This window comes from Carassius carassius, chromosome 32 (genome assembly GCF_963082965.1).
Source record: "Carassius carassius chromosome 32, fCarCar2.1, whole genome shotgun sequence".
Classification (NCBI taxonomy): Eukaryota; Metazoa; Chordata; class Actinopteri; order Cypriniformes; family Cyprinidae; genus Carassius; species Carassius carassius.
Window position 1 is genome coordinate 2,119,922 of NC_081786.1, and position 14,990 is coordinate 2,134,911.

A 14,990-nucleotide genomic window follows, 5' to 3' on the forward strand; every position below is an offset into this window, starting at 1 on the left:
ATACAGTCTAATTTCATATTGATATACACATATAATCAAACTTTGTCTGCACTGAAAGAAATACTATTGAAAATAAATAATGAATAAAATAGTAATAAATAGTAACAGTAAACAAAATTATACAAATACTATATGTGTGTGTGTGTATGTCAAAAGAGTCCAAGAGGTAATTAATCAACAGAGATAAGGGGCAGAACACTTCAGTAAAATCTCCATTTAGTGTACATATATATATATATATATATATATATATATATATATATATATATATATAATTATACATTATACAATTCAGTCTTATTATCACAAAGCACAATACTCAAAATAAGGTCATTCACTCCAAATAGAGTTCACAAGACTCTGTCCTTCACCCTGTGCAATGTGAGTGAATCAGTGAGTGTGTGTTTGTGTGTGTGTGTGGGTGTGTGTGTGGAAGAAGACCTCTTTATGCACCGGCTGTTAAACCGTGTGAGAAATGACAGCAGACGTGCACCTGCAGCCCTTCAAAGTGCCACATCCTTACATCAACAGCATGACTGCTCTGTGTTACGTAAAGCTCTACATTTACAATGCAGGTGTTGAGCTTCGTCCGATTACACAGACCTGGATCTGCTGCCAAACAAATAAAACCCTCTGCCAGCCCTTCTGAGGAACACAGCGTCACTCTAACACTGTCTCTGGAGTCTGTAGTATGACTGTGAATGAAAAACTTCAACTAAATGTAAATGTGACCCAGTTATTTTCAGCCATCATCCATCATCAGTGTTGTTATTATTGATAAAAAACTAAATCTATTAAAAAAAACTTTCGTTGATTGACCTCTTACACATTTCAGGGTCCTCGGAAGAAAAAGTCATCATAGTTCTTCTATAGCGGTGAACAGTAACTACAGCAAATATTGTTTTGCATTCCCATTTAATTAGCTATATTTATAAGTAATATAACAAAATGTAGTTTCATTAATGTACAAATTAATAAAATACAAAAAAAACGTTGCTAGTTACATGATGATAACTGTGGAAACTATCAGTGTGTGAAAATTCATTAAAATAAAACTGTGTGGGGGGGGGGTATGAAAAACTAAATGAAAATGAAACTGCATATGCACAGACTCCTCTAACATATTTTTTTATAAATAAATAAAATAAATAAATACTGTAAAAACTTTAAAGGATAGTACACTCAAGAAAGTATTTAAATAAATAAATAAAAAAATTTCCACAGCCCATAAAAGGATTTTTTTTTCTCTCTCTCTTTTTATGAAATTTTATTACAAATATAATGAGAAAAGTATGCAACAAAATTCCTAAACCCTAAACTGAAATTAAACCGAATGATGAAATTACAAACTTCATTAATAACTCATTTTACACGGTCCACAAAAGGGGATTTTGCAAAATAAACATCATAGGATGCATCACAAGTTGTAGGAACTCTTTTCTGGTGTTTTTAGAGCTTAAATGCATGCATCCTCACTCATCTGCATGGAAAAGAGCAGCACGTTTTGTTCTCCATTTGTGCTCCACAGAAGAAAGAATAACAAACAGGTTCACAACAACACGAGGCTAAGTGAATGCAGAAGCGAAAGCCACATCACACGCATTCAGCCTGGAGAATCGTGACGTGTTACACCAACAAAGGTCAGGAGAACACACATGGGAGCCAAAACACACAGAGAGGGTGATGTAAACTGGAGGAACAGCGGTGTACCCCGCTGGATTCGCCTCTTCAACTGCTACCGGTTTCCATTTCCATTGAACAAATTCCTTAATAATGAATCCCACATGCGTTAATAAATGACTTTGAGGATTGCTCACTGGCTCGAAGCAGCTGGATCCGCTGGAATGCTTGTGTGGTTTACTAACAGTTCACCATCTTTGGCGTAACGCACATGTGACAGCTATTACTGTGCAGCTCAGAATCTTTTATTGTGTCTCTGGAGTGTATGTGGTGAAAGCCATGCAAACGACTGGAGGAGCCAAACCTCACCGGACTGGATTGTGTGCATGCAAAACTCAATGCACGATGCAGTGCGACAGTTCAGTTCAGTGCATCTCCATCTCCAATTGTTCAGGTGGTTGATATTCTATTTCATCTTTAATTTGGAAGTATGAACTGCATGCATTTTGGCTAATTGTACTTGAGTATTGGTCTACTGAGTTTGGTGGTCACTTGTATGTCAAGGCAAGAAAACACAAAATATACAGTAGTGTTATAAATGAATGAATAAAAGAAAAAAGAAAATATAAATCATCACAATCTCTGCAAAAGATCCAGTGGAAAAAAAAGAAAAAAAAAAACACATTTGAAAATAAATAAAAGTTTATTTGATTTCAGTTACCTGCCAAGGCAACATTTCTCATTTTTGTTTATTTTAGTTGTTTCATCTAATATTTTAAAGTTGGTGCAGTAAAATCACTAAAATAATACAAAAGCAAATAAAAAACAATTAAACTAAAACATTAAAATCTAATAAAACATTTTAAAACAGGTTTCATGACCAAAATCTTGCATTAAAATTTAGTTTGCAAGCATAAAGGTAAGATTGTGTTATAAATGTACATAATTGTTTAAAAATGAAAATATAAAAACAATGCTAGATTTACCATGTTAAAAACTATAGAAATGCATCATCACAGTCTGTACAATCACTAAAACTTGTCAAAAAAAAACAGTAATATTGTAAAATATTATTACCGTTTTATTAATTTGTTTTCTATATGAATATATTGTAAAGTGTAATTTATTGCTGTGATCAAAGCTGTATTTTAAGCATCATTACTACAGTCTTCAGTGTCACATGATCTTTATAAATCATTCTAATATGCTGATTTGCTGCTTAAGAAACATTTCTGTTTATTACAGGAAACAGTTGTGCATGAAACATTTGAATTTTTCAGGATTCAGGATGAATACAGAGTTTAACAGAATGCCATTTATTTGAAATATAAATCTTTCGTAACACTATAAATATCTTTACTGTCACTTTATATCAATTTAATACATCCTTGCTGAACAGGAAGTTACGCCGAGAGACAACGCTCCAGCCAATCACGTCACAGACGCGTTGACTTCACGTCTTCGCCATCTTCAAGCAAGCTTTGTTTGATCACAGCTGAGGATTCAGATGAAAAGAGAGATTATGGACTTTAGCGATGCCATTTTACACACAAAGACTGTCCTGTTGTCTAACAGTGGTTTTCCTGTTGGAGGAGCTTTACACGCTTCCAAAGACGCATTTCATGGAACAGTTAACAAGGTCAAAGCCTCCCATCAACGAACATCGTACTAAACACAACAGCTCAGCTTCCCCATTCACACACATTCACAGAAATCAACACGAGAGCTCACAAACACTTCACTTTCTCGTGTTTCTCCTCGCCTGGAAGTACTTCCATGTGTCCAAATACAAAGCAAAAGTCATGGAAGCTGTAAGAGAATCACTCTTTGCTTTCATACTGAAAAACGTGGAACCATTAGGGAGACAAACAAGAGCTTCTCAAGTGTCTTATGGTTTGTTTTTCGAAGGTTTTAATACTGTTGCATGGATATGCCGGTCTGCCTTGAAAAATAAATAACCGTGTAATTGGTTTCGAGTTCGCCTGAAGTAAAACTCTTAGAAAAATACTGCATTCAAATAAACAGAACATTATTAAGAGGTAACAGTTTTATTGCAATGCTAGATATTTACATAAACTTAAAAAAAGCATGAGAAAAAATATAAAGAAAGAAAATATACAGTAAAACATCAGGATAGCATCTAAATCCTAAAGAATTATGTTTCAAAGGTGTAAATAAAACAGATTATTAGAGTATGTTTTACAAGAAAATAGTCTTTCTTCTTGGAAATTCAATGTGCTACTTGCTTTTTATTTGTAATTATTTGGCAAATTTACTAGCCAAAGTTCTGAGCAAAAAAAAAAGTATTTTTATAATTGATAAATGTTATCATTATGATACTGTTTAACTGAGAAAAATAATTACATTATTAATTACATTAATAATTATTAAATAGCCAGTTTCCCTGCAAAACACACACACACACATATATATATATAGTATAATATTATACTTTTTAAAAATGTAATAAAAATATATTTCAACAGATTAAATAACTATAAATGTGTAGTGCGTGTGTGTGTGTGTGTGTGTGTGTGTGTGTGTATTATACAACATAACCATTTCTCACACATACTGAACTGAACAAAAGATATTATACAAAATATTTGAAGCATAAAATAAAAAAATTACATAAAACATAAATAACATTAAAATAGGTTTAATATAACATTACAAATTCAGTAAGGATTTTTCTACATTATGCAATATGTAGAAGTTACCATTTAAAACAAGATAAACAAAAGTAATTATATTTTATACAAAAAGTATTTTTACATTCAAAAACATTTTCTTAATGCAAAATATAACATTTTATTTTTGTAAAGAATCGTGAAAAAAATAAAACAAATTATTGTAATTGGTAAGTTCATAATATTTGTTATTATACTAGTTTTTATAAATGCTGTTATTACTTTCCTTTCTTTTTCCCACCAAATAACAGATGAACACAAAGCAGAGAGAGACGGGGACGGGGGGGACAGAATCGGGGACTCTGATGTAGAGAAGTTCAAGTGTGAAAGGCCCCGCACCTGGACCGGCCACATAAAGAGCCACATTCATTCACTGATGCCAACACAAATGTCAGAGAACACAAAAGCCTATCGTTTCAATCAGAGCGCCGTCTCATGTACATCATACAGAGCTTTCTTCACGTATAGCATGACGTTACTGAGTGGAGACAGATCCCAAAGAGCTGCAATCGATTCACTCAAAACTGAAGCAGATCCGACAAAAAAATTGGGTTTAATTGAGAGGACGCAGATGCTGCCAGATCACGAAAACTACGAAAACTGTCGTTGCAAGAAAACTCACAGCTAACAGAAAAGCATGACTCTAGAATCAACACTGTGAATCTTTGAGGTAGTCTAGGCTGGCCATTAAGTCTGGTTTGGTGGTTTTAGAGGGATTTTAGGCATTTATCTAATATCAGTTATACGTTAATGAAATCATATTGTCAAAATAATTTATTCAGATAGTTTAGAATACATCTGGTCATTGCGTAAACAATTACATTTATTCAGTTTAAAATTATGAACATGTTTACAACATGGCTAACTGATGAAACGAACAATAATCAATTTAAAGTGTAAGCGATTGAAACAAACTGATGATAAATATGGAAACATGGTTATTGTGTAGGGCATTTAGATTAAGTTTATTAGTTTATGTTGAAACTCTGTGATACAAATGCATGTAAAAGTTATATGCAATTCAAGTCCATAAATCTCAAATTTAGGCCTAAATATTTCTGAAAAGCATAGCAGAATATAAAAACCAATCAGTGTTTAATATAAATCTTGCTTGTGTGTTAGCAAAGTTAGCAAAACTTCAAATCCATGTCATGGCTGACAAGCAGCTCGCTGGGTTTAGTTAACGGTTGAAATCTGCGAGTGTCGTGTCTGTTGTCTTAAAGCATCAGAACAGCATATGTCACACACGTTAGCTTTCCGCTTCACGGCTGAGGACCGGCGTTAGGTGTCTGTAACATGTCTTGATGTGGGTTTCTTGTCCAGTCAAAGCGACATGTCTGTCTTTGATGCGAGAGCGCAGTAATTAGCGCGTGTCGCAGGATAAGCCACTTCTGGAGGCCTTTGAGATTTATTAGTCACTGGGCCGCTCTCAGCTTTGAGTCGACTTGTTAAATCAATTTCCTCTTAGTCTTCCGTTGTGGCCCTGCTCATCAAATCACATTAGATTGTGTTACAGTTGACAGATCTGTGAATGAAGACTTTAGGAGGGAGGTGTGAATTATCCACACGAGGGGAAGTTTAGGGACTGAATGCAGTTTATCACCGTGCTTCCTATAGAAGTGTGTGTTTGGAGAAGAGGAGCTTTCATCCCCCGTAAGATACTAATAAACCTGGAGAAAGAAATCCACTACCATTCACACTCTTCTCAATTAAAACTGCTTGACTGACACTATTTTTGGGTCGAAGTTTCTAAAGCCAACAATGTTATTTGACTAATTACTCTATAGGTACATACATTACATGATAGGTAAAAATTGATAGCCTGAATGCACTGTAAGCCGCTTTGGATAAAAGCGTCTGCTAAATGCATTAATTTTAATTTAATTTAATTTAATTTAATTTAATTTAATTTAATTTAATTTAATTTAATTTAATTTAATTTAATTTAATTTAATTTAATTCTAAACTCTAGATTAGAGAAATTAAGTCAGCATTATATTATATTGACACTTTTTTAATATACAAAATTAAATAAAAAATGCATGTGTTCATGTATGTGTGTACTATTACTGAATAAAAGTTACAATTTAACCCAAAACCAAATGAAATAATAATAAAAAAAAATATTATAAGAGTTAATAATTAAACATAAGAATTTCATTATGTTTTGTGAAAAATTTTAACTTTATATATCAATAGTATGTACCCCCCCCCCCCACACACACACACATACTGTATAGAAAGATTTTTTCATAAAGCCAAATTAACAAAAATATGTTTAAGAATATTCTATTACAATATTTTATTTAGAAAATAAAAATATATGTGTCTTTTAGAAACTTGTACTTACTATACATTTTTATTTTTATATATACAACCAAAATAAATATAAAATATTATGTAATATTATATATATCATTATTATTATTATAAAAATTACTATTTAATAATATATAAATAAATAATATAATAGTATTCAATCATATTAAACAGCTTGTTTTTAATGGGCAATCAAAAATCCAGCTGAAAATCCAGCATTTAGTTGGATAAGCGCTCATTGTCACAGTTGTAAACACGATGGTTTGTACTTTCGTGAGTGGGTTTGGGGCCACGGTATTTTTGCTTCCATGCAGAACGTTAAGGAACAAGACATACACGTCTCACGGAAATGCTGTAGAATTCAACCAATCCGATAACAACTTCGATATTCCTGAAGTGTTTCTACTTTTGTTTTTGTGTCCCTTATGCATCAGACGTTTAGTCAACGGTCTGTGGGCATGACGTCTGAGGCTGAGACTAGGCTAAGCGAGACTACATTTTCCCTAACCAAAGTAAAAAAATATGTGTATATATATATATATATATATATATATATATATATATATATATATATATATATATATATATTTATTTATTTATTTATTTATTTATTTATTTTCAAGTACAGCTATTTGGTAGAGGTGAAAATATGTGCATAAAATGCTGATTTATCCGTATACACTATGTTCTCAAGTCAACGCAATCTTCCTCAATAGACTCTGAAACAATAGTTTCAGGAGAAACAGAAGCACAAAGCAGGTATCAGGCAAACACTGAGTGCTCATTCAGACTCTCCAGACAAACAGGCCTTGTCGGTCTGAATCTCCGCAGTCAGCGTGCAGCTCGCACTGCCAAAGCACAAATGAGTCCAAACGTGCACCTGCAGATCCAAACATCCAGCAATTACAGCAACATTTCGCCTAAAAGCCCGGAGAAAAACCCACTCGGCGTGGCCTTTCAAAGCCTTTAACCTTTAGCAGTGAACATAAACTAATTACATTCCTCATGCGGCGGAAGCCTCGGCATGGCCACGAATGGGAATCGCCATTGACGACTTAATTAGCGTTTGCCGATGTGGAGCGTGTAATTCTGCCGGACTTGTTCTCGTCAATGGCCTCTCATTATCTCAGTTCTCAGCTGAAGCGCCCCGCTGAAAACGGCACTTGCTCGGATGAAGGGACATTCATATTCCTAAAAATGTCAGCTGGGAGCCCCTTCCTCCGGCCGACACAATGAGGCCCATTGTCAAACGGCACTTAGCCATCATTTCATCCCGTCAAAACAGCTTCTGTTTTAGCAGCAACGTGTTAATGGGCCCTCGGCTGGGTGTGAGAGCGTCCCGAGCCACACACATCAGATGGAGGTCAGAGGTTAACGCCAATTCTCGGATTTGGGTGGCTGGGAAAAGCAACGGGGCTGATAATGTGATATAATTAGTCAGACAGTTTCTGGGTCAGAATTGTCATGGGCCAACACCGAGATGGAGAATGGGTGCAGATGGGCCACCTGGACCTCGACGGGGGTCACTGGGGCCCTGCAGGTGGACTGCGTGAGATGATGCCCTGCCAACGCCTTCATTAAGGATCGCTGGGAAAGTATGGGAGATTTTGGAAGAGAAAGTATCCAAAATACACATTGAAGTACTTATTTTCTTACACTATATCTATTTAAATCTGTAGATTTCAGTTTGAATAAATATTTTTTACGGTAGTTTTTTCATAAAACAATTTAATTTAATAAAAAAAAACACACTAAATATTTTATTTTATATTAAATATATATTTTATATTAAAATGTTTATTATATTATAATGATTTTTTTTTGTGTCTGTCAAATTATTATTATTTTTTGACTGATTGAATGAAAAAAATAAATAAAAAATAATAATTAGTGCAAATCCCCTTTGTAAAAACAATCAACAAAATGAAATAAGAAATTTTAACCTGTCATTATACAATCTTCAGATTTACGTTCTGGAAACTTAAGCCAATTAATGCATATTTAATTTAAAAGAGATTATGTGCATGCTTATTTGTATTTGTAATACAAAACAATTACCTTAGTGTACTGTGATAAATCAACTGGTAGGTGACATGGTGACATTTATCAGTTAAAATTTCAATATGGTTCTCCTGTGGTGTCTTGCCTTGAATGCACAATATAACCTGGGGATATCTTTTGAGGTCTTGTATCTTATTTGTACGGACACAAATCCTCTGAGAGAAGATTTTGTCAATAACAACACAAAACTCTCCTGTGCATCATTAAGCAGGTTTGAATGTGCGCCATTTGTGTGTTAACCCCTATAATTTCAGAGTGATTAAACCGGGTTTGTGTTTAGACTTGTCCTGCTCCTTGAACTCTTCTCATCTACGCTCTAAACCCACCGGCTTTGATCTGAGAAATACGGTTTCGGGGAGTGGAGAAATTAATGATATAAATGTCAGCATGTGTTTGGATCTGTAATGTGTGACAATGAAAAAATAGACAGCGATTCGTCAGGCTAAAATGTAATGGCATTGAAGGAAATTCCCACTTCTAAATGATTAAAATCCCTTGAATTTGTGAACGCGTGATGGTCTAATCATTTTCAGAAAGGCAATGAACTTGAGGCCTAAAGCGGTTTACAATCAGTCAAAACAATTTGGACTCTCTGTTAACAAAAGGTTGTTACCAAAGTCAGCAATCTTAGAAAAGCATTGTAAATAAATAAGAATAAATATTGTTACAATATTGTTAATCACATTAACTGATTGTGAGATCAGCAAACAAACATAAAAACATGCATACATGAGTTCACTTAACATGAAATGCAAACGATACATTTCATAAATGTCATTTTAGTAGCACTGAGATATACAATGGTTTATTAATGTTTTGAATTTTTTTTTTTCAGTTCACCCATGAATGAAAATTAGGCTGTGTTTTATTCATTTAAGAGGCATCCTAGGAGTATATGACTTCCAGTTAGTGTTATATAAAAAACTGTCTTTGATCTTTTGAGCTGTTTCATGGCAATCAGCGGTGTTGCATGCATCAGTCCAGAAGAAGTTAAATAAAAACCTCCCATCCATAAAAAATGCTACGGTGAGTCTGGTGAAAACCAACGTTTGTTAACAGGAGCAAATTAAGCAAAGTTTATAGTCTCCTCTTGGCTTATATCGAAATCTTCTAACATTCTTCTTTACAAATCCTCATTTTGTGCTTCTAATTAGTGACCGTTGTTTTGTTTTGATCTCTCCGATGCACTTCTGAGTACGTCATCTCTTACAAAAATGCATAGATTCGCTACAGGAGGCCTTTGTTCACCCTCCAGAGCCATGTGAGACACTTTTTTATGGATAGGCGTTTTTTATTTTACTTTTTCTGGACTGATGCATGCAACACCTGCTGAGTAAAACATAAAACAGCTCAAAAGATAGAAGACAAATTTTAATATAACTCAGACTGGATTTTTCTGAAAGGAGAAAATAATATACACCTAGGATGCCATGGGAGTTAGTAAAGATAGCCTAATTTTCATTTTTGGGTGAACTTACCCTTTAACTTCAGCATTCAGTTGCAACATTTACTCTCTGAATCCAGTCCCATGCAGCAAAGTATACTGGGAAATCAAATCAGCAACGCAGTTTTGCCAACCATGATCATTTATGTAGTTCCAACACAAATACATCAAGTAACTCTTAAATAAATTCTCACAATACAATTAATTTGTGAGAAAATGTTGCATTAGAGTAAAATCTTTTTTGTGGTAGACCTGTATCTAACCTGAAACAGGACCTGGTGTTTATGTCCAAACCTGTTGCACAGACCGCAGGTCACGACCCTGGATCAATTTGTTTATTCACTTCTTGCTATTGTTCAAGTTCAATGGACTGCTGTGGAGTGACATTAGAGTTCACTGTAACGGACATTGCATGAATATTTAAATGGCATTTATTAGCTTGACAGCACCAGGCACAATGATCGACTGGGGAAAAAAAAAAGAAAATACAATCATGGTGGACAAAAAAAACAAACAAAAAAAAAAAATCCTTTTTAATCCCCACAGTCATTGTCTTTTACAATGGTATATGAGTGAATATGGCGAGAACAATGGTGTCATATCTTCAGACAGTGATGGCAGAGGTCAAGTGGATATGGTTACCCTCTGTCCTCTGGGACAGGAAATGAGATCTGTCATAGAGCGGATGACTTTCAAGAACACAGTCCTGATAAAAGACCGTGGACAGCATTACCTTGGGGAAATTATACTGCCCTGATAAAGGACCGTTTATTACATTCATCCAGTGAATGCGCTTTCGTTTGTATTCATGATATACCAGTCATTCATGATCAGCTGAAACTTTTGAATTTATGAATATGCTTGTGTTGGGATGTAACTTGTTCAGATGCATACACAGGGTTTCCTGAGGTTTTATGAAGGTAAATGTAAGACCAAGTAAAGACAATTTATGGAATAATTCAAAGGGAAAACAATGTCAGTATGCTCTCTAAACTGCAAAAATGTGGTTAACTCAGTATGTTTCTCATGTTTTCCAGTGCAAATGGCTAAGGAGTCTAAAATCAAGATACAATCTGAAACAAAATGACAAAAAGATTATTTTCTGTGAAATGTATCATAATGAAGTCAATGAAATCAATAAATAAAACAAGAACAAAATTGCCAATTCAGGTAGTAAATTCAATTTAAATTCAAAGAAAAAAAAATTTTTATTCCCCACCGGCAGATATTTGTTTTTGTTTTTAAGTATAAACTCATTTAATTGTATACATTTTCTTAGAAAAACAAAAAAACTCTGTAAATGTATTGTGATTTAAGGAGGATAAGATATCTGAATTGGAAAACAAGACAAAAACACTGAGGAACATTTTTATTGTTTTTAATAAAAATGTATTTTTATTATTTATTTTTTTCATTGATGCATGCCTAATGACTTTATTAATTAATGTAATGAAATTATGATTTTAGACTTTCAGCTCCAATTTAAGACCTTTTAATTTCTTAATTTGTCATTTTAATTTGTATAAATGCAAATGAAGACATTTTTAAGACATGTGGAATCCCTGAGACTTTTAGATGTTAATGGTAAAGACAACTTTATCTTGATCTTACGAAATGTTGATTATCATTAAACTGATTTGAGGAATTCAATCAAACAGGATGAAATGTTTTATGACCCAAACCAACTATCACCAGAAAACAAGCAAATCTAACATGTAAACCATTGCTAACACTTACCAGTGTTTGTGCTGCCTATTTCCCTCCAAAATGATGTCACTTCCTGGATGATGATGGCTTTAGTTAAAGGGATATGACAAACACATGCAATGATAATCAATTAAAGCAATAATACACAAAATAAGTGCTATTTGAAACGTTTTGTTTACACACACGCACAAGAAAAGAAATCGCTGTATTTCTTAATTTATTCTCTTTTTTATCATAGAAGTTATTTGGACATTAAAGGAAACTGTAGATTTATTGCAGGATATTCTGTATGTCCTGGTGAATGTTTTTGAAATACAAACTTATGTAAATAATGGCTTATTTATCCACACTTATGACACCAAGAAGTACAGTATGGATTTACAATTTGCGGATTCAACTATGTCATTGAAGCGGAAACCAAGGTGTGATAAGCATAAAGTTTTTCCTAATCTTTTGCAGATGCAAATAACGAACTACATCCTTTGACATTTAATTAGTGCTGCTGATGTCACGAGCAATAAAAAATAAACACCAGTGACTTTCACCTGGTTAAAGGATATATAATGGACCTAAAATATTACCAGAAGTAAAGATTTCTTGTATTTTTGATTTTATTTGACTTTTTTTCTTTGAATTTTGAGTTTATGTCTTGCAATTGTTCTCAGAAATGCAAACTTTTGTCACTATTCACACTTAATTTCATGCAAATTCTGCAGTCTCACAATATGGAATTTTTCCTCATTTTTGAACAACTTATATTTTATTAATAAAAGCACTGTTCAACACAGTTTGTAAGGATGTCAACCCAAGCCCATCCTTCCTTCCACTCTTCACCGCAATGGAAACCCTCAAAACACCAACATAACAGAAACACTTCTATACCACAGCAAAACTCAATGAAACTCAAACAAATGTCAAAAATAAATAAAATAAAATTCTATTGGCATTGATGGTTCCATGAAGAACTTTTAACATTTATAGAGGCTATCCATTACAAGAAAGGTTCTTTAGTGTAAAACAGGTTTTTTAGGTCATTCAAATGCTCTTCACACTAAAAAACATGGTTCTTTTAAAAACTCATCAATAAAAGAAAAGGCTTCTTGTGGAAGGAAAAATAGTTCTTCTATTGCATCACCTTTATTTATATAAGACATGTATAAGTGTGACATTTTTGCATTTGTACATCATTTATCCTTCACTCTTGTAATTTAGATGGTAGTCTTTCATAAACTAAATGGATATTAATTTAACTTCACTTACAGAGAAAATGTTTTGCATGCAGATAAATCTGTCAGATTCCTCCCCCGCAGCATATACGTCTTAAATAAACAGTTTACATCATGGAAATGATTCTTTAGGGTCATTTTCTGCGGTGGCTCATCAAACAGGAAGGGCTTACGCCCAGCCAATAATTACCAGCTAAAAGTACTTCCTTGGAAAAGACATCAGCGGCGTTTGATATTTCCTTTTACAGGCAGCCGCGGGTGAAGCTCACAGCTCTGTTCCCGTCTCGTAGGCTGGTGGAGCGAGGCCTACACAAACAGATCTTATCGCCAACGGCGCGCAGGCTTTGATCAGGATGTTGCGGCCGCTATGGAACACATTTATACTAACCAGCGAGGTTTCAGCCATTTTATTGGTCTGGATCTTAGAGTCGTCTCTACGACCCGGGCTGCTTTTCTGAAGGAAGTGTTGTAGAATGCTTGCGGTTACTCCATCCACAATAAAGACACTCGGGAAATATATGTAGAGTTATCTAAATGTGACATGTGTAATGTTTGCTCCCTAAAGCACAATGTAGTGAAAGATACAACTGCTTTTGTCTTCTGTATAAAGATAACAGTAATTTTCTGGAAATAAAGCACAGCAAATTAATACAAATAGTCAAGGGTTTGTTCAAACTTCTGAGTATGAACAAAAGCAAGTTAATCTTAATCTTAATCATGATATTCACCTCACAACCATTAGCCTATATGTCATAATTAGCATGTCTTTTCATGCAATATAAAGTGTTTTGAGTAAAAGCATCTGCCAAATGCATACATGTAAATGTATTTAATATCTGCTAGCGCCCCTTGAGGCAATGCAGAGATTGCAGCATGCATTTGCATTGCATTTTTAAATTATAAAATTATAAAATGCACTACAATGCATACCGTAAAACATCAACAAATGAAATCATGTTTGCATAGCAAGAATGCATTTGTATAAAGAACATTGCAAGACTTCAATTGCATCAAAGGAGATTCAATAAATCATAACTAAAAATATGCATAAAAAAATATGATTTTTAAAGGATTTAAAAAGTCAGAAACTCTATGCAGACTGAGATAGGAGAGATGGGAGAACTGACAAAAAATTTTCATTTCTAAAATATGACTGCATATTAATGCAAGAAACCTTAACAAACATTATAAGCTGAATCAAAGAGGAAAAAATAAATTGTAAAAAACTAAAAACAAAGTGTCGAATAAACCTATGGCTGCACATTCGCTGGTAATGTAGGCCCAGGGCGAGACCGCTCTCAACAGGACAGTTCTCCCTCTATGAAACATGGCATCTCATAATCCCGTTTCGCTCATGGAGAGCAGTAAATTAAACTGTGGGATCAAGATGGGCGTTCATTCATTCAGCTTGTGTGGTAGACGATCTCTCTATAACTTTCTTTTGCGACCGAGTGTGACTGGCAGGTGTGATAAGTCAGCGTACCAGGGGCATGTGAAACAGAGAATATAGTGGACTAACAGGAAAGCAGCCAGCTGACAGCTTGACAATAGCATCCAGCCCTGGAGGACACCAAACCTGCGCTGAGCCCAAACAATGGGAGCCAAAACCTCTCCCTTCACCCGGTGACAAGATACCGTAATGGGAAGGTAATCATCGAAGAAAAGCGCCATCAAATATTCAAAAGCTGCCGCGGCATGGGGTTGATTAAATATCGACTCCTCTGTTCCGCTGTCATGCTCGGCTTTGACTTCTCGCGCAGGTCCCGCCGTCTCAGACTGTTGTCAAGCTCGAAGGCATGCGAGACTTTCCCACCTCCTGCTTTGGCCCCTAGAAGTTGTACTCGTCGAGAACCTGTTTTTAATGGACTTATCTAGTGGTGGTCTTTCACGGTGGCTAGCTGCCTCTGAGAATCAATGTGGGGT